This window comes from Mustelus asterias, chromosome X (assembly GCF_964213995.1).
Source record: "Mustelus asterias chromosome X, sMusAst1.hap1.1, whole genome shotgun sequence".
NCBI classification, from domain to species: domain Eukaryota; kingdom Metazoa; phylum Chordata; class Chondrichthyes; order Carcharhiniformes; family Triakidae; genus Mustelus; species Mustelus asterias.
Genome location: NC_135834.1, coordinates 4111098 through 4136539, shown reverse-complemented (window position 1 = coordinate 4136539; position 25442 = coordinate 4111098). Strand labels below are relative to the sequence as shown.

At 51.4% G+C, this 25442-nt stretch overlaps 1 protein-coding gene across 1 annotated transcript in view; it reads left to right on the top strand.

The window, feature by feature from the left end:
- LOC144481844 (integrin alpha-5-like) overlaps positions 1-25442 on the top strand; it is a 160048-nt gene that overhangs the window by 40218 nt on the left and 94388 nt on the right. The window lies entirely within an intron of this gene.

Genomic DNA, 25442 nt, shown 5'->3' with positions numbered 1-25442 from the left:
GTATAACACTGGGGTACAGTACTGGTGGGGTCGGGTCTGTCACTGTATAACACTGGGGTACAGTACTGGTGGGGACGGGTCTGTCACTGTATAACACTGGGGTACAGTACTGGTGGGGATGGGTCTGTCGCTGTATAACACTGGGGCACAGTACGGGTGGGGATGGGTCTGTCGCTGTATAACACTGGGGTACAGTACTGGTGGGGACGGGTCTGTCACTGTATAACACTGGGGCACAGTACTGGTGGGGACGGGTCTGTCACTGTAACACTGGGGTACAGTACTGGTGGGGACGGGTCTGTCACTGTATAACACTGGGGTACAGTACTGGTGGGGACGGGTCTGTCACTGTGTAACACTGGGGTACAGTACTGGTGGGGACGGGTCTGTCACTGTATAACACTGGGGTACAGTACTAGTGGGGATGGGTCTGTCATTGTATAACACTGGGGTACAGTACTGGTGGGGACGGGTCTGTCACTGTATAACACTGGGGTACAGTACTGGTGGGGACGGGTCTGTTGCTGTATAACACTGGGGTACAGTACTGGTGGGGATGGGTCTGTCACTGTATAACACTGGGGTACAGTACTGGTGGGGATGGGTCTGTCGCTGTGTAACACTGGGGTACAATACTGGTGGGGACGGGTCTGTTGCTGTATAACACTGGGGTACAGTACTGGTGGGGACGGGTCTGTCGCTGTATAACACTGGGGTACAGGACTGGTGGGGACGGGTCTGTCACTGTATAACACTGGGTACAGTACTGGTGGGGACGGGTCTGTCACTGTATAACACTGGGGTACAGTACTGGTGGGGACGGGTCTGTCATTGTATAACACTGGGTACAGTACTGGTGGGGACGGGTCTGTCACTGTATAACACTGGGTACAGTACTGGTGGGGACGGGTCTGTCACTGTATAACACTGGGGTACAGTATTGGTGGGGACGGGTCTGTCACTGTATAACACTGGGGTACGGTACTGGTGGGGACGGGTCTGTCACTGTATAACACTGGGGTACAGTACTGGTGGGGACGGGTCTGTCACTGTATAACACTGGGTACAGTACTGGTGGGGACGGGTCTGTCACTGTATAACACTGGGGTACGGTACTGGTGGGGACGGGTCTGTCACTGTTTAACACTGGTGGGGGGGGCGGGGCTGCGATGGCCTAGTGCTTTCATTGCTTGACTATTAATGCAGAAACTCCGCTAACGTTCTGGGGACCCGGGTTCGAATCCCGCCACGGCAGATGGTGGAATTTGAATTCAATAAAAAAAATCAGGAATTAAGAATCTACTGATGAAACCATTGTCAGAAAAACCCATCTGGGTCACTAATGTCCCTTTAGGGAAGGAAATCTGCCGTCCTTACCCTGTCTGGCCTACATGTGACTCCAGAGCCACAGCAATGTGGGTGACCCTCAACTGCCCTCAGGCAACTAGGGATGGGCAATAAATGCTGGCCCAGCCAGCGACGCCCATGTCCCATGACTGAAGAAAAATAATTTTTTTGAGAAAAGGTAGTGGTTTATGTTCAACTCTTGGGAACCAAGTAACTTCCTCTTTTCCAAACCTCCCCTCCCTTCCCAAAAGCCAACTGTGACTCTCTCAGACAGTGTCCCCCAAGCACAAATATTGAGTAACAGGATGGAATATTCATCCAAGACTTGATGAGTCAAAGTCTCTCTGCGTTGAGTCAATTTTCACCTGCAAGTGTTTAACCGTCACCCGTTTTCAAACCACCCCACCCTTCCAGGGAAGTGGAGTCATCGCAGGCAGGCGGGAAGCAAGTGCTTCTGGCAACACTCTGGCTGAGGCATCTTGGGAGAGAATGGAATTGTGGGAGGTGACGGGGAGGAGGTGGCCAGGTTTACCAGCCAGATGCTTGGATGTGGTCAATTCTGGGCGATGATGAATGTGAGCGTCTGGCAGGCCTGGTCCTGTGTCAGTCACCCTCCTCTGTAACAGCACTATGCTGAGTCGCATGTCTCAGAGATTAAAACATTTAACACTCTGAGCAGCGCTGGGTTACGCGTTGTTGTTTGATGACAGATTAAAGATTCACCAGTATGAGTTTAAAGTTTATTTATTAGTGTCACAAGTCGGCTTACATTAACTGCAATGAAGTTACTGTGAAAATCACCTAGTTGCCACACTCCTGTTCGGGGACACTGAGAGAATTTAGCATGGCCAATCCACCTAACCAGCACGTCTTTGGACACTGTCTACACTTCCCGCTGCCTCGGAAAAGTAGCCAGCATAATTAAGGACCCCACGCACCCCGGACATTCTCTCTTCCACCTTCTTCCTTTGGGGAAAAAGATACAAAAGTCTGAGGTCACGTACCAACCGACTCAAGAATAGCTTCTTCCCTGCTGCCAGCAGACTTTTGAATGGACCTACCTCGCATTAAGTTGATCTTTCTCTGCACCCTAGCTATGACTGTAACACTACATTCTGCACTCTCTCCTTTCCTTCTCTATGAATGGTATGCTTTGTCTGTATAGCGCACAAGAAACAATACTTTTCACCATGTTAATACATGTGACAATAATAAATCAAATCAAACTAAGGGGCAATTTATCATGGCCAATCCACCTAACCTACACATCTTTGGACACTAAGGGGCAATTTAGCACGGCCAATCCACCTAACCTGCACATCTTTGGACACTAAGGGACAATTTAGCACAGCCAATCCACCTAACCTCCACATCTTTGGACACTAAGGGACAATTTAGCACAGCCAATCCATCTAACCTCCTAACCTGCACATCTTGAGACACCAAGGACAATTTAGCATGGCTAATGCATGCAACCTACACACCATTGGACTGTGGGTGGAAACCGGAGCACCCGGAGGAAACCCATGCAGACACGGCGAGAATGTGCAGACTCCGCACAGACAGAGACCCAAGTCAGGAATCGAACCCAGGTCCCTGGCGCTGTGCGGCAGCAGTGTGAACCACTGTGCCACCGTGCCATCCTGAAGCCTGTACACCACCAACAGTCTCATTTTGAGACTGGCATCTGACTTCCCTCACTTATTTAATGAGTGCAGGGAGGTTGTGTGAGGTGGGAGGGATGATATTACCCGAAAAGATCAAAACATACGGGCTTTTAATCAGCTGTTCGAGTATATTAAGAACAGAAGTCAAAACGATGTTGAAATATAAACAAAATGCTGGAATAACTTATCAGTGTGGGCGCTGAGAGAGCATCAAAGTTAACGTTTCAGGTTAACAACCTATTTGGGGTTTATTGAGAGATAAGATTAAACGGAAGCAGGGAGAGAAGTAGCGGCAGCATCGGGCTTGCCTTATTTAATTTGCGCTACCTGTTTGAAACTGAACACTCTGATCTGTCTGTGGTTCTTCCCCCTCAAGCAGTCTGTCTTTGAGACTCGAGTCTTAGTTCTCCACATTATGGAAACAATCAGCCATCTAAATTAGTCGCCATCTTTATCTTTGATGTAACAGAAGGCAGATCTTTTTTTTAAAAAAGTGTCTATATTTGCGCAATTAATACAAGCTGCCCATAAATAAGCATTTCAAGGCTTACGAGCCACCACTTTGCTTCTGATTTCTCGCAACCGACTCATCACAGCTTATCTGCCAGGATCCAGAAAGCCCAAAACAAATTGTCGCTAGGTTCTGCAAAGACCATCGTCGGCAGAGGTCAAAGGACCGCCAAGGTAGGCAAGCCCTAACGCAGTGTCAGTCTCCCCCTCGGGGAGATGCCAGGGGTGCGCCTTGAATTGTCGGGGCGATTGAGATAAGAACATAAGAACTAGGAGCAGGAGTAGGCCATCTGGCCCCTCGAGCCTGCCCCGCCATTCAATAAGATCATGGCTGATCGTTTTGTGGACTCAACTCCACTTACCCGCCCGCTCACCATAACCCTTAATTCCTTTACTGTTCAAAAATTTATCTACCCTTGCCTTAAAAACATTCAATGAAGTAGCCTCAACTGCTTCACTGGGCAGGGAATTCCACAGATTCACAACCCTTTGTGTGAAGAAGTTCCTCCTCAACTCAGTCCTAAATCTGTTCCCCTTATTTTGAGGTCATGCCCCCTAGTTCTAGTTTCACCCGCCAGTGGAAACAACTTCCCTGCTTCTATCTTATCTATTCCCTTCATAATCTTACATGTTTCGATAAGATCCCCCCGCATTCTTCTGAATTCCAATGAGTGTAGCCCCAGTCTACTCGGTCTCTCCTCATAAACCAACCCTCTCAACTCCGGAATCAACCTAGTGAATCTCCTCTGCACCCCCTCCAGCGCCAGTATATCCTTTCTCAAGTAAGGAGACCAAAACTGTACACAGAGATGTGGGGATCTGTGAGGTTACTGTATCACAAAGGGCCCTGTGCGTTGACGGTTTTGTGCCAGTGTTCTGCCCGGGGCTGGGTAGACATCTGGAGAGGGGTCGGTGGGAGACGAGTTTCAGAAAGTGTCGGAACCACTCTCCCGTTACTTGGTGCGTGCAAGAGGAAGGCTTGTGTCTCGACTGAATGTACAATGAAGCTGTAGATGCTGTCTGTGGACCAGAAAGAGAAGAGATTCTGTTTCAGCCGAGGTGTTTTGTGCAGAACCGATGGCATCAGTTGGCGAGGGCCCTCTGAGGGCAAGGAGGGAGGTGCAGAAGTTGCGCATCCTTTAATTTCACCTGGCTGCACACACGCACAGTTGCTAAGAGCTCAGTCAGAAAAGTGGGCAAGCCACGGGTTAAAGGTCATGGAATATTCCACCTTGAAGGAGACCCCGAGCCCTGGTTGTCTTGCCTTCAGGGTTTGACATTCCGGCGTTCTGGGCAAAGCCTGCTGACTGGGCCGAGGTCCTCCACGTCAAGTGCCAAGTGCCCCCACCCACCTTCCCTCCTGTCCAGTCTTGCTGGGGCATGGTTGCAGGGGCACTGCCAGCCCATCAAAGTCCCACCCCCCCCCCCCCACCCCCCTCTTCCACCCAAACCTGTGCGGGCTATTCGACGACAAGAGGCAGCATTGCTTCCAAGCCTGATCCTACCCTTACTGCGCGGGCTCGCAAGCGTCGCTGTTTGGTGCAAGAACTGAGTTGACCCTCCTCCCTCCCCCTCTCTCTCCTCTCTCTGCACCCCCCCCCCCAATCCTTTCTGAGACCCTGGGACTAATTCCAAGCTCCCCTCCTCATCTCTTTGTACCAGCAAACACAAGCCAGGAATCAAATCTTAAAAGTTTTAAAGTTTATTAGTGTCACAAGTAGGCTTACATTAACACTGCAATGAAGTTACTGTGAAAATCCCCCAGTCGCCACACTCCTGTTCGGGTACACTGAGGGAGAATTTAACACGGCCAAACCAGCACGTCTTTCGGACTGTGGGAGGAAACCGGAGCACCCGGAGGAAACCCACGCAGACACGGGGAGAATGTGCAAACTCCACACAGACAGTGACCCGGGAATCGAACCCGGGTCCCTGGCGCTGTGAGGCAGCAGTGCCAACCACTGTGTTGGGTGCCTTTGTCCTATCGCCACATGCCATGGCTAATCCACCTAACCTGCACGTCTTTGGATTGTGGGAGGAAACCGGAGCACCCGGAGGAAACCCACGCGGACACGGGGAGAATGTGCAGACTCCAGACAGACAGTGACCCAAGCTGGGAATCGAACCCGGGTCCCTGGCGCTGTGAGGCAGCAGCGCTAACCCACTGTGCTACCCAAATCTGTACTCTTATTCAAAAAAAAATTCAATCTCTTAACTTCAAATCACGGGTTTAAGCTAAGTCTTCCTTTTTTGTAAAAGGACTGGAGGGGGCTGGGGGCTCGAGAAGGACTTGAGTGCTTTTGACTCTTGAGGGCTGTTGCTGGCGCTTGCCATGACCGAACGAGAGTGTGTAACGAAGAAGCTGGACTTGGCCTGCAGCGTCCCAGCACTGTGGAAATACTCGACAGGCCTGGAACTGTTTTAAGTCTGCTTCCTGTTCTCCAGTTTACACCATCCACCCCCCCACCCCCTCCGTTTCCTGATGTGTTTTGAAGATGATTGTCACGTCACGCAGGAAGCGAGATGTGGTTTTGCTGTTCGCAATGTATCGGATTTCCATTGTTACCGCACCTGATGCCAAATTGAATCCTTCTGCCGATCTCTCTCTTGCCTTCTCTCGCTCTGCGTCTGTACGCAAAGCACGGTGCCTGCGACTGCAGGACATTCCAGGCCCTCTTCCACGCTCTGCTTCCCTGCAAGGGTCAAATCCAAATCCTGCTCCACCCTTTCACCTTTCTTTTCCCTTCCCCCGCAAGCAACCAAGCTTCCCCGCTGCTTCCTGTCCCCTGTTCGCAGTGAGTTGGCGATCGCGGTTTGCCCTCTGGCATTGCCGTGCGCGTCCCGGGCGTCGGAACGTCCCGGGCGCGAGGCCCAGTTCCTCCCAGCAGGCTGGCGCGTTGGCCCAGGGTGCCACGCTGTCGGAGGGCCCCGCGCGGAGGGGCTGGCACAATGGGCCTCGCCCACGAGGGACTTGAACGTAGAAACTAGAAGCGGGAGGAGTCCATTCAGCCCCTTTGACCCTGCTCCGCCATTCATGGCTGATCATCAAATTCAATATCTTGGTGTCTCAAACTCCACCACTCCCCCCCCCCCCCCCCCCCACCCCCCCCAAACCATATAGAACATAGAAAGCCACAGCACAAACAGGCCCTTCGGCCCACAAGTTGCGCTGATCATATCCCTACCTCTAGGCCTATCTATAGCCCTCAATCCCATTAAATCCCATGTACTCATCCAGAAGTCTCTTAAAAGACCCCAACGAGTTTGCCTCCACCACCACCGACGTCAGCCGATTCCACTCACCCACCACCCTCTGAGTGAAAAACTTACCCCTGACATCTCCTCTGTACCTACCCCCCAGCACCTTAAACCTGTGTCCTCTCGTAGCAACCATTTCAGCCCTTGGAAATAGCCTCTGAGAGTCTACCCTATCCAGACCTCTCAACATCTTGTAAACCTCTATCAGGTCACCTCTCATCCTTCGTCTCTCCAGGGAGAAGAGACCAAGCTCCCTCAACCTATCCTCATAAGGCATGCCCCCCAATCCAGGCAACATCCTTGTAAATCTCCTCTGCACCCTTTCAATGGCTTCAACATCTTTCCTGTAATGAGGTGACCAGAACTGCGCGCAGTACTCCAAGTGGGGTCTAACCAGGGTCCTATAAAGCTGCAGCATTATCTCCCGACTCCGAAACTCAATCCCTCGATTAATGAAGGCTAGTACGCCGTACGCCTTCTTGACCGCATCCTCCACCTGCGAGGCCGATTTAAGAGTCCTATGGACCCGGACCCCAAGGTCCTTCTGATCCTCTACACTGCTAAGAATGGTACCCTTCATATTATACTGCTGCTTCATCCCATTGGATCTGCCAAAATGGATCACTACACACTTATCCGGGTTGAAGTCCATCTGCCACTTCTCCGCCCAGTCTTGCATTCTATCTATGTCTCGCTGCAACTTCTGACATCCCTCCAAACTATCCACAACACCACCTACCTTGGTGTCATCAGCAAACTTACCAACCCATCCCTCCACTTCCTCATCCAGGTCATTTATGAAAATGACAAACAGCAAGGGTCCCAGAACAGATCCCTGGGGCACTCCACTGGTCACTGACCTCCATGCAGAGAAAGACCCCTCCACAGCCACTCTCTGCCTTCTGCAGGCAAGCCAGTTCTGGATCCACAAGGCAACAGCCCCTTGGATCCCATGCCCTCTCACTTTCTCAAGAAGTCTTGCATGGGGGACCTTATCGAACGCCTTGCTGAAGTCCATATAGACCACATCCACCGCTCTTCCTTCGTCAATGTGTTTGGTCACATTTTCAAAGAACTCAACCTGGCTCGTAAGGCACGACCTGCCCTTGACAAAGCCGTGCTGACTACTTTTGATCATACTAAACTTCTCTAGATGATCATAAATCCTGTCTCTCAGGATCCTCTCCATCAACTTACCAACCACTGAGGTTAGACTCACCGGTCGGTAATTTCCCGGGCTGTCCCTGTTCCCTTTCTTGAATATAGGGACCACATCTGCAATCCTCCAATCCTCCGGAACCTCTCCCGTCTCCATCGACGATGCAAAGATCATCGCCAAAGGCTCCGCAATCTCCTCCCTCGCCTCCCACAGTAACCTGGGGTACATCCCATCCGGTCCCGGCGACTTACCAACCTTGATGCCATTCAATAGTTCCAACACATCCTCTTTCTTTATGTCCACATGCTCGATCCTTTCTGTCCACCGCAAACCAGCAGTACAACCACCCAGATCCCTTTCCACCGTGAATACCGAGGTAAAGTATTCATTAAGCACCTCCGCCATTTCTAACGGTTCCGCACAAACTTTTCCCCCATCACCTTTTAAGGGTCCTATGCCTTCACATCTCATCCTTTTACTCTTGACATATTTGTAGAAAGCCTTGGGATTCTCCTTAATCTTACCCGCCAAGGTCTTCTCATGACCCCTTCTCGCTCTCCTAATTTCCTTCTTAAGCTCCTTCCTACATCCCGTATACTCCTCTAAATCCTTAACACCTCCTATCATAGAATCCCTACAGTGCAGAAGAGGCCATTCAGCCCATCGAGTCTGCACCGACTCTCCGACAAAGTATCTTACCCCAGCTCTTTCCCCCTCTCCCTATCCCTGAAACCTCACACATCTACCATGGAAAATCCACCTAGCCTGCACATCTTTGGACACCAGGGAACAATTTAGCATGGCCAATCCACCTAACCTGCACATCTTTGGACTGCAGGAGGAAACTGGAGCACCCGGAAGAAACCCACGCAGACACGGGGAGAACATGTTGAGTTTGCACAGTCACCCAGGTCCCTGACGCTGTGAGGCAGCAGTGCTAGCCACTGCGCTGCTCCTTTAATCCCCTTAGCCCCAAGAGCGATATCTAATTGCTTCTTGAAATCACACAACGTTTTGGCCTCAGCTACTTTCTGTGGGAGTGAATTCCACACATTCACCACCCTCTGGGCGAAGAAAGCTTTCCTCACCTCTGCCCTAAATGGTCTACCCTGTATCCTCAGACTGTCACCCCTGGTTCTGGACTCCCCCCCCCCCCCCCCCCCCCACCGGGAACATTCTTTCTGAATCTACCCTGTCGAACCCTGTTAGAATTTTATAAGTTTACCCCTTATCCTAAAACTATGACCCCTAGTTCTGGACTCCCCCACCATCAGGAACATTCTTTCTGAATCTACCCTGTCGAACCCTGTTAGAATTTTATAAGTTTCTATGAGATCCCCTCTCACTCTTCTAAACTCCAGTGAATATAATCCTAACCAACTTAGTCTCTCCTCATATGACAGACCTGCCATCCCAGGAATCAGCCTGGTAAACCTTCGCTGTACTCCCTCTATAGCAAGGACATCCTTCCTCAGATAAGGACACCAAAACTGCACACAATACTCCAGGTGTGGCCTCACCAAGGCCCTGTACAATTGCAGGAAGACCTCCCTGCTCCTGTACTCGAAACCTCTCGCCATGAAGGCCAACACACCATTTGTCGCCTGTTCATTCCTTTGAACAGGCGAAGGCGGCGCTGGTACGGAGTTGAAATGAGTTTATTTCATTGAACAGAACTGAAAATAAAAGCGTTAGATAAACGAAAAGAAAGCGAGAAGCTGGAGAGGGAGAGACTGGCTTTTTTTTTTGGCCAGTCCCCTGTACTGATCTTCAACACAACTCAAAAAATCAAAACTGAAAACTACAATGTATGTCATTTGTTGTCTTGAAATTGTTTGGCACATGCTGTCTCTACCTTGGAGAAACCGGCCTTGCAGATGTTGTTTATGAAAGACTTTGGCTTACGGAACGCCTGTTTTTACTGGCATTGTACTTTTCAAAAATGCACTCAATTTCTTGCGAACCCAGCATGCCTTCTGAGTTAAGAGTTAGCTAATTTTTTTTAAGCTCAGCATTTAATTGTGCTTGCGTAGGCAGAAATATCTCAAAATGAAGTCTTTGCGTAAATGATGCAAACCATACACGGGATCCCCTCAACACTTCTTTACCACCTGCTGCACCTGCGCGCTTACCTTAAGCTACTGGTGTCCGAGGACTGGTTACTTGGCTGGTATGGTTCTGCCAAGAATCCAATTTGTCGCCCAGGATGTGTTGGTTGGTGACACATGCTCCTTCCAGCCATTGTGGCGGCGGGGGCTGGGGCTGGGGAGGGCGGGGGGGGGGCTGGGCTGGGGGGGGGCAGTGGTGATTCTATTGCTAACCCAGTGATAATGAGGTAATTGCTTTCATGCCAGCTGTTCTGCTGAGGTCAGTGCCAGCTGGCCTGGGCATTTGCGGTGGGAGGGGCACGTATTGAGGAATGTAAGCCTACTGGTGACACTGACATTAACACTGCAATGAAGTTACTGTGAAAATCCGCCGAGTCGCCACACTCCGGTGCCTGTTCGGGTACACTGAGGGACAATTTAGCATGGCCAATCCACCTAACCAGCACATCTTTGGACACTAAGGGGCAATTTAGCATGGCCAATCCACCCTAACCTGCACATCTTTGGACACTAAGGGGCAATTTACCATGGCCAATCCCCCTAACCTGCACATCTTTGGACACTAAGGGACAATTTAGCATGGCCAATCCCCCTAACCTGCACATCTTTGGACACTAAGGGGCAATTTAGCATGGCCAATCCACCCTAACCTGCACATCTTTGGACACTAAGGGGCAATTTACCATGGCCAATCCCCCTAACCTGCACATCTTTGGACACTAAGGGGCAATTTAGCATAGCCAATTGGGGGTGGATGGTGCAGGAGTGGGTGGGGGGGGGTGTCCAACAGGATGGAAAGCCAAGTTGTGGACTAAAATCCTCTCCCCTGAGGTAGGGGGAATCCGGGAAGGGGCTTGAGTTGAGATACGTCACCGCTTGGCACTTCTCCCAGATTCACAGGCCGTTCCAGCATAGGACACTATTCGGCCCATCGTGCCTATGTTGGTCACCAAAGATCTGCCTACACTGATCCCATTTCTCAGATCCTGGTCCACAGCCCTGGAGGTTATGGCAGCGCAAGTGAACATCAAAACACTTCCTGAACTGTTCCCAGAGTTTCTGTCTCCTCCAACCTTTCGGGCAGCGAGACCCCCACCACCCTCTGGGTGATGGTTTCTCTTCAAATCCCCCTTTGACCTCTGAACTTCGATCTCTGTCCCCTAGTTATCAACCCCTCTCCGAATGGAAAAAAGTGCCTTCCTATCTACCCTGTCTCTGTCCCTCAGAATCTTATCCTCTATCAGGTTCCCTCTCAAACCTTCTCTGTTCCACGGAAAACAGTCCCAACCTATTCAATCTTTCCTCATAGCTCAGGCCCTCCATCCCAGGCAGCATCCTGGTGAATCTCCTCTGCATCCCCTCCAGTGCGACCACATCCTTCCTATAATGTGGCGACCAGAACTGCACACAGTGCTCCAACTGTGGCCTCACCAGCATTTTATACAGTCTATTGCTCAAACCAGCCTCCCATCCATTGACTCTGTCTACACTTCCCGCTGTCGCGGAAAAGCAGCCAGCATAATTAAGGACCCCACGCACCCCGGACATTCTCTCTTCCACCTTCTTCCGTCAGGAAAAAGATAGAAAAGTCTGAGGTCACGTACCGACCGACTCAAGAACAGCTTCTTCCCTGCTGCTGTCAGACTTTTGAATGACCATAAGACATAGGAGCAGAATGAGGCCACTCGGCCCATCAAGTCTGCTCCCCCATTCAATCATGGCTGATATTTCTCTCATCCCCATTCTCCTGCCTTTTCCCCATAACCCCTGATCCCCTTATTAATCAAGAACCTATCTATCTCTGTCTTAAAGACACTCAATGACCCGGCCTCCACAGCCTTCTGCGGCAAAGAGTTCCACAGATTCACCACTCTCTGGCTGAAGAAATTCCTCCTCATCTCTGTTTTAAAGGATCGTCCCTTTAGCCTGAGGTTGTGCCCTCTGGTTCTAGTTTTTCCCACTCGTGGAAACATCCTCTCCACGTCCACTCTATCCAGGCCTCGCAGTATCCTGTAAGTTTCAATAAGATCCCCCCTCATCCATCTCAACTCCAACAAGTACGGACCCAGAGTCCTCAACAATTCCTCATTCGACAAGCTCTTCATTCCAGGGATCATTCTTGTGAACCTCCTCTGGACCCTTTCCAAGGCCAACACATCCTTCCTTAGATATGGGGCCCAAAACTGCTCACAATACTCCAAATGGGGTCTGACCAGAGCCTTATACAGCCTCAGAAGTACATCCCTGCTCTTGTATTCTAGCCCTCTCGACATGAATGCTAACATTGCATTTGCCTTCCTAACTGCCGACTGAACCTGCACGTTAACCTTAAAAGAATCTTGAACAAGGACTCCCAAGTCCCTTTGTGTTTCTGATTTCCGAAGCATTTCCCCATTTAGAAAATAGTCTATGCCTCCATTCCTCCTTCCAAAGTGCATAACCTCACACTTTTCCACATTGTATTCCATCTGCCACTTCTGTGCCCACTCTCCCAACCTGTCCAAGTCCTTCTGCAGCCCCCCTGCTTCCTCAATACTACCTGTCCCTCTACATATCTTTGTATCATCTGCAAACTTGGCAACAGTGCCTTCAGTTCCTTCCTCCAAATCGTTCATGTATATTGTGAAAAGTTGTGGTCCCAGCACCGACCCCTGAGGCACACCACTAGTCACCGGCTGCCACCCTGAAAAAGACCCCTTTATCCCCACTCTCTGCCTTCTGCCAGTCAGCCAATCCTCTATCCATGCCAGGATATTACCTTTAACACCATGGGCACTTAACTTATTTAACAGTCTCCTACGTGGCACCTTGTCAAAGGCCTTCTGGAAATCTAAATAAATCACATCCACTGGTTCTCCTTTATCTAACTTCCTTGTTACCTCCTCAAAGAACTACCTCGTATGAAGTTGATCTTTCTCTACTCCCTAGCTATGACTGTAACACATTCAGCACGCTCTCCTTTCCTTCTCCCCTATGTACTCTATGAACGGTATGCTTTGTCTGTATAGCGTGCAAGAAACAATACTTTTCACTGTATCCCAATACATGTGACAAATCAAATCAGACTCCCTGCATGACCTCCCTGCTCTTATATTCTATGCGTGGGTTTCCTCCAGGTTCCCCGTTTTCTCCCACACTCCTAAGATGTGTAGGTTAGGGGGATTGGCCATGCTAAATTGTCCCTTTGTGTCCAAAGATGTGTAGGTTAGGGGGATTGGCCATGCTAAATTGCCCCTTAGTGTCCAAAGATGTGTAGGTTAGGGGGATTGGCCATGCTAAATTGCCCCTTAGTGTCCAAAGATGTGTAGGTTAGGGGGATTGGCCATGGTAAATTGTCCCTTCGTGTCCAAAGATGTGTAGGTTAGGGGGATTGGCCATGCTAAATTGCCCCTTAGTGTCCAAAGATGTGTAGGTTAGGGGGATTGGCCGTGCTAAGTTGTCCCTTAGTGTCAGTGGGATTAGCAGGGTAAATATGTGGAATTACGGGGATAGGGCCTGGGTGGGACTCTGGTCGGTGCAGACTCGATGGGCCGAATGGTCTCCTTCTGCAATATAGGGATTGTATATTTAAAGTTTATTTATTAGTGCCACACGTGGGTTTACATTAACAGTGCAATGAAGTTACTGTGACAATCCCGTAGTCGCCACACTCTGGCGACTGTTTGGGTTACACTGAGGGAGGATTTAGCGCACTCAGCAAATAAAGGCAAGGATCCCACATGCGTCCTTAACCACGTTATCTACCTGTGCTGCCGCCTTCAGGAATCTTTGGACATGCACCCTGAGGTCCCTCTGGTCCTCTGTACCAGCATCCTACCATTCATTGCGTATTTCCCCTGATTGTTCATACTTGCCAGGGTCTGACAATTGGCAGTGTCAATCCTTTTCCCTCCCCAAGTGCAATATCTTGCACTTATCCCGGTTGAATTCCGTTTGCCTCTGCTCTGCCCGCCTGACCCGCTGGCTGCTATGTCGCGGGCACGGCAGTGGAGCGCCCCCCCCCCCCCGCCCTGTTCCCTGTGGGCACTCCACAAGGGCTATGACGGAGAGTGGGCAGTCGCCACGTCCTGGGCAGAGCTCGACAAGGGGAAAGGGCACAGATTCTGGGTGGTGGGGGATGGATAGGGGCCAGGCCTGTGGTTCTGCGGTCTTGGAATATCGACGTTCCAGTCACATTGCTCATCCGGACGTTCCAAGCTTAACTTTTTCCCTGTTTTTTCCTCTCTCCTTTCTGGATGGAACCGAGACATGCAAACAAGTTAATCTTTGGCGAGATCAGCAAGCGAGCCAGTTTGGAAGATAGACAGATTCACCACAAGAGTTGAAGTGGGGTGACTGAGTGCAGAGCACTGGCTGGGCACCGAGTGATGTGTATTCCGCATCAAAGCATTCCCCAGCGTTGGCACAGTGCCAGCGCACCACTTTGAAGAATCAGACACTCCGAGGGGTGTGTCGGGACTTTCAGTTGCTGCTAATTTGACTCTAATTGAAGCTTGTTCTGTTGTGTTTACGATACGATCGCCCTCCAGGGCATTGGCAAGGCGAGCCATCCCCAGGATGCCGGTGCCCTGCCAAAAGCTTCTGTGTCTGTCCTTGGGTGACAAATGATTGGCAAGGGTTGCGACGCTGACACCAACTTGGCACAGAAATGTGGTTGACTCTCAATTGCCCTCAGGCACCTAGGGATGGGTAATATTTGATTTATTATTGTCACGTGTATTGGCATGCAGTGAAGAGTATTGTTTCTTGCGCGCTATACAGACAAAGCATACCATTCATAGAGAAGGAAAGGAGAGAGTGCAGAATGTAATGTTACAGTCATAGCTAGGGTGTAGAGAATGATCAACTTAATGCAAGGTAGATCCATTCAGACGTCTGACAGCAGCAGGGAAGAAGCTGTTCTTGAGTCGGTTGGTACGTGATCCCAAACTTTTGTATCTTTTTCCCGATGGAAGAGAGAATGTCCGGGGTGCGTGGGGTCCTTAATTATGCTGGCTGCTTTTCCGAGGCAGCGGGAAGTGGAGACAGAGCCAGTGGATGGGAGGCTGTTTGCGTGATGGACTGGGTTTCGTTCATGACCTTTTGTAGTTTCTTGCGGTCTTGGGCAGAGCAGGAGCCACACCAAGCTGTGATACAACCAGAAAGAATGCTTTCTATGGTGCACCTGTAAAAGTTGGTGAGAGTCGTAGATGACAGGCCAAATTTCCTTAGTCTCTGAGAAAGTAGAGGCGTTGGTGGGGCTTTCTTAACTATAGTGTCGGCATGGGGGGACCAGGACAGGTTGTTGGTGATCTGGACATCTAGAAACTTGAAGCTCTCGACCCTTTCTACTTCATCCCCATTGATGTAGACAGGGACATGTTCTCCTTTACGTTTCCTGAAGTCGATGACAATCTCCTTCGTTTTGTCGACATTGAGGGAGAGATTATTGTTGCCGCACCAGTTCACCAGATTCTCTATCTCATTCCTGTACTCTGTCTCGTCATTGTTTGAGATCCGACCCACTACGGTGGTGTCGTCAGCAAACTTGAAAATCGAGTTGGTGGGGAATTTGGGCGCACAGTCAGAGGTGTATAAGGAGTATAGTAGGGAGCTGAGAACACAGCCTGTGGGGCACCGGTGTTCAGGTTGATAATGGAGGTGTTGTTGCGTATTCTTACTGATTGTGGTCTGTGGGTTAGGAAGCTCAGGATCCAGTCGCAGAGGGAGGTGCCGAGGCCCAGACCACGATGAATTTTTTTGCAATAAGTAAACACTGGGGTACCGTACTGGTGGGGACAGGTCTGTCACTGTATAACACTGGGGTACAGTACTGGTGGGGACGATTCTGTCACTGTATAACACTGGGGTACAGTACTGGTGGGGATGGGTCTGTCACTGTATAACACGGGTACAGTACTGGTGGGGACAGGTCTGTGGCTGTTAACACTGGGGTACAGTACTGGTGGGGATGGGTCTGTCACTGTATAACACTGGGGTACAGTACTGGTGGGGACCAGTCTGTCACTGTATAACACTGGGGTACAGTACTGGTGGGGACGGGTCTGTCACTGTATAACACTGGGGTACAGTGCATGTGGGGACGGGTCTGTCGCTGTATAACACTGGGGTACAGTCCTGGTGGGGACGGGTCTGTCACTGCATAACACTGGGGTACAGTACTGGTGGGGACGGGTCTGTCGCTGTGTAACACTGGGGTACAGTACTGGTGGGGATGGGTCTGTCACTGTATAACACTGGGGTACAGTACTGGTGGGGACGGGTCTGTCGCTGTATAACACTGGGGTACAGTACTGGTGGGGACGGTACTGTCGCTGTGTAACTCTGGGGTACAGTACTGGTGGGGACGGGTCTGTCGCTGTATAACAGTGGGGTACAGTACTGGTGGGCACGGGTCTGTCACTGTATAACACTGGGGTACAGTACTGGTGGGGACGGGTCTGTCACTGTATAACACTGGGGTACAGTACTGGTGGGGACGGGTCTGTCACTGTATAACACTGGGGCGCAGTACTGGTGGGGACGGGTCTGTCGCTGTGTAACACTGGGGTACGGTGCTGGTGGGGACGGGTCTGTCACTGTATAACACTGGGGTACAGTACTGATGGGGACGGGTCTGTCACTATATAACACTGGGGTACAGTACTGGTGAGGACAGGTCTGTCACTGTATAACAGTGGGGTACAGTACTGGTGGGGACGGGTCTGTCACTGTATAACACTGGGGTACAGTACTGGTGGGGACGGGTCTGTCACTGTATAACACTGGGGTACAGTACTGGTGTGGACGGGTCTGTCACTGTATAACACTGGGGCACTACTGGTGGGGACGGGTCTGTCACTATAACACTGGGGGTACAGTACTGGTGGGGACGGGTCTGTCACTGTATAACACTGGGGTACAGTACTGGTGGGGACGGGTCTGTCGCTGTGTAACACTGGGGTACAGTACTGGTGGGGACGGGTCTGTCACTGTATAACACTGGGGTACAGTACTGGTGGGGACGGGTCTGTCGCTGTGTAACACTGGGTTACAGTACTGCTGGGGACGGGTCTGTCACTGTATAACACTGGGATACAGTACTGGTGGGGACGGGTCTGTCACTGTATAACACTGGGATACAGTACTGGTGGGGACGGGTCTGTCACTGTATAACACTGGGGTACAGTACTGGTGGGGACGGGTCTGTCACTGTATAACACTGGGGTACAGTACTGGTGGGGATGGGTCTTTCACTGTGTAACACTGGGGTACAGTACTGGTGGGGATGGGTCTTTCACTGTGTAACACTGGGGTACAGTACTGGTGGGGATGGGTCTGTCACTGTGTAACACTGGGGTACAGTACTGGTGGGGATGGGTCTGTCGCTGTATAACACTGGGGTACAGTACTGGTGGGGACGGGTCTGTCACTGTATAACACTGGGGTACAGTACTGGTGGGGACGGGTCTGTCACTGTATAACACTGGGGCACAGTACTGGTGGGGACGGGTCTGTCACTGTATAACACTGGGGTACAGTACTGGTGGGGACGGGTCTGTCACTGTATAACACTGGGGTACAGTACTGGTGGGGACAGGTCTGTCACTGTATAACACTGGGTACAGTACTGGTGGGGACGGGTCTGTCAGTGTATAACTCTAGGGTACAGTACTGGTGGGGATGGGTCTGTCACTGTATAACACTGGGGTACAGTACTGGTGGGGGTGGGTCTGTCACTGTATAACACTGGGGTACAGTACTGGTGGGGATGGCTCTGTCACTGTATAACACTGGGGCACAATACTGGTGGGGATGGGTCTGTCACTGTATAACACTGGGGTACAGTACTGGTGGGGACGGGTCTGTCGCTGTATAACACTGGGGTACAGTACTGGTGGGGATGGGTCTGTCACTGTATAACACTGGGGCACAATACTGGTGGGGATGGGTCTGTCACTGTATAACTCTGGGGTACAGTACTGGTGGGGACGGGTCTGTCACTGTATAACACTGGGGTACAGTACTGGTGGGGACGGGTCTGTCGCTGTATAATACTGGGGCACAGTACTGGTGGGGACGGGTCTGTCGCTGTATAACACTGGGGTACAGTACTGGTGGGGACGGGTCTGTCACTGTATAACACTGGGGTACAGTACTGGTGGGGACGGGTCTGTCGCTGTATAATACTGGGGCACAGTACTGGTGGGGACGGGTCTGTCGCTGTATAACACTGGGGTACAGTACTGGTGGGGGTGGGTCTGTCACTGTATAACACTGGGGCACAGTACTGGTGGGGACGGGTCTGTCACTGTATAACACTGGGGTACAGTACTGGTGGGGACGGGTCTGTCACTGTATAACACTGGGGCACAGTACTGGTGGGGACGGGTCTGTCACTGTATAACACTGGGGTACAGTACTGGTGGGGACGGGTCTGTCGCTGTATAACACTGGGGTACAGTACTGGTGGGGACGGGTCTGTCGCTGTATAACACTGGGGTACAGTACTGGTGAGGACGGGTCTGTCACTGTATAACACTGGGGTACAGTACTGGTGGGGACGGGTCTGTCACTTTATAACACTGGGGCACAGTACTGGTGGGGACGGGTCTGTCACTGTATAACACTGGGGTACAGTACTGGTGGGGACGGGTCTGTCACTGTGTAACACTGGGGTACAGTACTGGTGGGGACGGGTCTGTCACTGTATAACACTGGGGTACAGTACTGGTGGGGACGGGTCTGTCACTGTATAACACTGGGGTACAGTACTGGTGGGGACGGGTCTGTCACTGTATAACACTGGGGTACAGTACTGGTGAGGATGGGTCTGTCACTGTATAACACTGGGGCACAGTACTGGTGGGGACGGGTCTGTCACTGTATAACACTGGGGTACAGTACTGGTGGGGACGGGTCTGTCAGTGTATAACTCTGGGGTACAGTACTGGTGGGGACGGGTCTGTCACTGTATAACACTGGGGTACAGTACTGGTGGGGATGGGTCTGTCACTGTATAACACTGGGGCACAGTACTGGTGGGGACGGGTCTGTCACTGTATAACACTGGGGTACAGTACTGGTGGGGATGGGTCTGTCACTGTATAACACTGGGGCACAATACTGGTGGGGATGGGTCTGTCACTGTATAACACTGGGGTACAGTACTGGTGGGGACGGGTCTGTCGCTGTATAATACTGGGGTACAGTACTGGTGGGGACGGGTCTGTCACTGTATAACTCTGGGGTACAGTACTGGTGGGGACGGGTCTGTCACTGTATAACACTGGGGTACAGTACTGGTGGGGACGGGTCTGTCGCTGTATAATACTGGGGCACAGTACTGGTGGGGACGGGTCTGTCGCTGTATAACACTGGGGTACAGTACTGGTGGGGACGGGTCTGTCACTGTATAACACTGGGGTACAGTACTGGTGGGGACGGGTCTGTCGCTGTATAATACTGGGGCACAGTACTGGTGGGGACAGGTCTGTCGCTGTATAACACTGGGGTACAGTACTGGTGGGGACGGGTCTGTCACTGTATAACACTGGGGCACAGTACTGGTGGGGATGGGTCTGTCGCTGTATAACACTGGGATACAGTACTGGTGGGGACGGGTCTGTCACTGTATAACACTGGGGTACAGTACTGGTGGGGCCGGGTCTGTTACTGTATAACACTGGGGTACAGTACTGGTGGGGATGGGTCTGTCACTGTATAACACTGGGGTACAGTACTGGTGGGGACGGGTCTGTCGCTGTATAACACTGGGGTACAGTACAGGTGGGGACGGGTCTGTCACTGTATAACACTGGGGTACAGTACTGGTGGGGACGGGTCTGTCACTGTATAACACTGGGGTACAGTACTGGTGGGGACGGGTCTGTCACTGTGTAACACTGGGGTACAGTACTGGTGGGGACGGGTCTGTCACTGTATAACACTGGGGTACAGTACTGGTGGGGACGGGTCTGTCACTGTATAACACTGGGGTACAGTACTGGTGGGGACGGGTCTGTCACTGTATAACACTGGGGTACAGTACTGGTGAGGATGGGTCTGTCACTGTATAACACTGGGGCACAGTACTGGTGGGGACGGGTCTGTCACTGTATAACACTGGGGTACAGTACTGGTGGGGACGGGTCTGTCAGTGTATAACTCTGGGGTACAGTACTGGTGGGGATGGGTCTGTCACTGTATAACACTGGGGTACAGTACTGGTGGGGATGGGTCTGTCACTGTATAACACTGGGGCACAGTACTGGTGGGGACGGGTCTGTCACTGTATAACACTGGGGTACAGTACTGGTGGGGACCGGTCTGTCACTGTATAACACTGGGGTACAGTACTGGTGGGGACGGGTCTGTCACTGTATAACACTGGGGTACAGTACTGGTGGGGACCGGTCTGTCACTGTATAACACTGGGGTACAGTACTGGTGGGGACGGGTCTGTCACTGTATAACACTGGGGTACAGTACTGGTGGGGACGGGTCTGTCGCTGTATAACACTGGGGTACAGTACTGGTGGGGGTGGGTCTGTCACTGTATAACACTGGGGCACAGTACTGGTGGGGACGGGTCTGTCACTGTATAACACTGGGGTACAGTACTGGTGGGGACGGGTCTGTCACTGTATAACACTGGGGCACAGTACTGGTGGGGACGGGTCTGTCACTGTGTAACACTGGGGTACAGTACTGGTGGGGACGGGTCTGTCACTGTATAACACTGGGGTACAGTACTGGTGGGGACGGGTCTGTCACTGTATAACACTGGGGTACAGTACTGGTGGGGACGGGTCTGTCACTGTATAACACTGGGGTACAGTACTGGTGAGGATGGGTCTGTCACTGTATAACACTGGGGTACAGTACTGGTGGGGACAGGTCTGTCACTGTATAACACTGGGGTACAGTACTGGTGGGGACGGGTCTGTCACTGTATAACACTGGGGCACAGTACTGGTGGGGACGGGTCTGTCACTGTATAACACTGGGGTACAGTACTGGTGGGGACGGGTCTGTCAGTGTATAACTCTGGGGTACAGTACTGGTGGGGATGGGTCTGTCACTGTATAACACTGGGGTACAGTACTGGTGGGGATGGGTCTGTCACTGTATAACACTGGGGCACAGTACTGGTGGGGACGGGTCTGTCACTGTATAACACTGGGGTACAGTACTGGTGGGGACCGGTCTGTCACTGTATAACACTGGGGTACAGTACTGGTGGGGACGGGTCTGTCACTGTATAACACTGGGGTACAGTACTGGTGGGGACGGGTCTGTCACTGTATAACACTGGGGTACAGTACTGGTGGGGACGGGTCTGTTACTGTATAACACTGGGGTACAGTACTGGTGGGGATGGGTCTGTCGCTGTATAACACTGGGGTACAGTGCTGGTGGGGACGGGTCTGTCGCTGTATAACACTGGGGTACAGTACTGGTGTGGACGGGTCTGTCACTGTATAACACTGGGGTACAGTACTGGTGGGGACGGGTCTGTCACTGTATAACACTGGGGTACAGTACTGGTGGGGACACCAGTGTTTGCTGTGGACGATTCCTCCTCACGTGTGTTGCTGATTTCAGTGTCGGGTCTTGATACTGGCATTGTCGATGCTTCCTCAGTCTGTGTGTTGTGCATTTTTTTTCCAGTGTCTTTTCAGACATTTCCAACTCCCATACGTGTTGGACCCATTGTGTTTTGCAAACTGTCTTAGCTTTCAGTTTCCACTGAGGTTGAGGCTGAATGTTGGTGTCAATATCTCCCTGGAGGACTCGGGGTCCACAGCAGTGACTGTGTTGTGTAGCGTTGCTGCCTTTGTGAGCAGTGTCTACACAAAGTCACTTTCTGGCAGTGTCATGCAGTTAGATCGAACACCTCAGGCAAAGGGGTGGCACAGTGGTTGGCACTGCTACTTCATGGTGCCAGGGACCCGGGTTCAATTCCCGGCTTGTGTCAATTTACAGGGGACAAGTTGCCATATCCAATCCCCCTAACCTGCACATCTTTGGACTGTGGGAAGAAACCGGAACACCCGGAGGAAACCCACACAGACACGGGGGGAATGTGCAAACTCCACATGGACAGTGACCCCAGGCCGGAATTGAACCCGGGTCCCTGGCACTGTGAGGCAGCTGTGCTAACCACTGTGCCACCTGATGGATCGGTTTTTAGTCTGTCGAGGAATTAAGGGCCGGAGAGAAGTGTATTCAGTGAGCGTTGGATCAGCCATGATCCTGTGAAATGAGGAGCTCGAAGGGCTGAATAGCCGCCTCCTCCTGTTTTCTGGTCTTGTTGAATGTTAAGTTCTTGATGTGAAGAGGAAATTGCTGACACCTGGTCTCTCGGGCTGGTCTATACCTGCCCTTCAGTTAAAGAGGCATCCAGGGGAGGGCGATGGCCTAGTGGTATTATCGCTCGGCTATTAACCCAGAAACTCAGCTAATGTTCTGGGGACCCGGGTTCGAATCCCGCCACGGCAGATGGTGGGATTTGAATTCAATAAAAAATATCTGGAATTAAGAATCTACTGATGACCCATTGTCGGAAAAACCCATCTGGTTCCCTAATGTCCTTTCAGAATCCATCGAGTGCAGAAGGAGGCCATTTGGCCCATCAAGTCTGCACGGACCACAATCCCACCCAGGCCCTATCCCCATCTAATTATCCTGCAAGTCCCTAAACAATAAGGGGCAATTTAGCATGGCACATCTTTAGGGAAGGAAATCTGCCGTCCTTACCCGGTCTGGCCTACATGTGACTCCAGAGCCACAGCAATGTGGGTGACTCTCAACTGCCCCTCGGGCAACTTGGGATGGGCAATAAATGCTGGCCCAGCCAGCGACGCCCTTGTCCCATGAATGTATCAAGAAAAACAGTGGACCAGGGAAGAGTCTGTACCTGCTTCATGCCTTGGCACACCCTCCCCTCCCTCAGAGCGAGAGTTAAGTGTGCCAACAGGTCAGTGGCTGGCGAGAGGGCAAGGTTAACATTGTCGACCTAGAGATGTGTCGCAGTGTTCGTTGGGCGTTAAGCCCGCGGTGACTTCCGGATTGGCCAATCTCACTGAAGAGGAGGATTTACAGCAGTTTAAAGTCTCCTCCATCTGTTCCTGATCTCTGTATGTCGGGATGGGACAGGGAATTTCCAGTTCTTTCTCCAGACTGCACGGAAGAGAGATCACCATCTATAAATAGAAAATTCCATGTTAATTTGGGGAACTCTTTTTATGTGTGTTTTCAAAGAATTACCAGAAATATTTTGTCCTTTCATCGCTTACCCATTTCTGAATCCATGTGCTGCAAATGGGGCTGTGGCCACTCTCACACCCAATGTACGCCTTCAAACACTCCCAGATACAGAGTGAAGCTCCCTCTACGCTGTCTCCGTCAAACACGATGTGGAGATGCCGGCGTTGGACTGGGGTAAACACAAACTCCCAGGACAGGTACAGCACGGGGTTAGATACAGAGTAAAGCTCCCTCTACACTGTCCCCATCAAACACTCCCAGGACAGGAACAGCACGGGGTTAGATACAGAGTAAAGCTCCCTCTACACTGTCCCCATCAAACACTCCCAGGACAGGTACAGCACGGGGTTAGATACAGAGTAAAGCTCCCTCTACACTGTCCCCCATCAAACACTCCCAGGACAGGTACAGCATGGGGTTAGATACAGAGTAAAGCTCCCTCTACACTGTCCCCATCAAACACTCCCAGGACAGATACAGCACGGGGTTAGATACAGAGTAAAGCTCCCTCTACACTGTCCCCATCAAACACTCCCAGGACAGGGACAGCACGGGGTTAGATACAGAGTAAAGCTCCCTCTACACTGTCCCCATCAAACACTCCCAGGACAGGTACAGCACGGGGTTAGATACAGAGTAAAGCTCCCTCTACACTGTCCCCATCAAACACTCCCAGGACAGGTACAGCACGGGGTTAGATACAGAGTAAAGCTCCCCCTACACTGCCCCATCAAACACTCCCAGGACAGGTACAGCATGGGGTTAGATACAGAGTAAAGCTCCCTCTACACTGTCCCCATCAAACACTCCCAGGACAGATACAGCACGGGGTTAGATACAGAGTAAAGCTCCCTCTACACTGTCCCCATCAAACACTCCCAGGACAGGTACAGCACGGGGTTAGATACAGAGTAAAGCTCCCCCTACACTGCCCCATCAAACACTCCCAGGACAGGTACAGCACGGGGTTAGATACAGAGTAAAGCTCCCTCTACACTGTCCCCCATCAAACACTCCCAGAACAGATACAGCACGGGGTTAGATACAGAGTAAAGCTCCCTCTACACTGTCCCCCATCAAACACTCCCAGGACAGGTACAGCACGGGGTTAGATACAGAGTAAAGCTCCCTCTACACTGCCCCCATCAAACACTCCCAGGACAGGTACAGCACGGGGTTAGATACAGAGTAAAGCTCCCTCTACACTGTCCCCGTCAAACTCTGTGTTGATAGAGGCAGAGGCTGTCAGCCTTTCTGTTCTAATTGTATGATTGCTTCATGTTCCACATAAAGGCACAGTGGTTAGCACTGCTGCCTCACAGTGCCAGGGACCCGGGTTCGATCCCCAGCTTGGGTCACTGTCTGCACATTCTCCCCGTGTCTGCGTGGGTTTCCTCCGGGTGCATCGGTTTCCTCCCACAGTCCAAAAGATGTGCTGGTTAGGGTACATTGGCCATGCTAAATTCTCCCGCAGTGTACCCGAACAGGCGCCAGAGTGTGACAGCTTGGGGATTTTAACAGTAACTTCATTGCAATGTTAATGTCAGCCTACTTGTGACACTAATAAATAAACTTTAAACTTAAATAAAACATTGCCTGAGCGCAGGACTCCTGCTCATACAGGGCCAGCCCAAGAAGCAAGTTAACGCCTCAAGTTGCTGCTGGTCGCTTTAGTTCTCCCATGATGCTTCACCCACTTGGTGAGGGCAGCCATTTTCTGCTTCGGCCTGTGTGTCCACAACCCTGCAGCCCAAACAGTAAGGCCACGTCCTGGTTCTGTGGTGATGACAGGAAAGCAGCCTGTCTCCAAGTCCTGCCCGGTGTGACACCATCAATGGGTGGGGGAAATTCCCCGAAGTGCACCTTGGCACAGAAAGGGCCCAATCGAACAACACCCGCAACGTTGGCCAAAACCCGGCTGATGGCACTAACATTTCCAGGTGGGCGAGGGACGGAAACGTCTCTTCTCTCTGGCTGTGACGATTGGGAGACTAAATGCCGAGAAGCCAATTTTTAATGATCTAATTTGCCACAAAGCACAATTGATTTCAATCTCCAGAAGGCTCATGTGAAACACGATGAATGCTTTCTTTGATTTTTTTTTTGTTTGTTTTGTTTTGGGTGCATTAGCCTCCGCTCGAC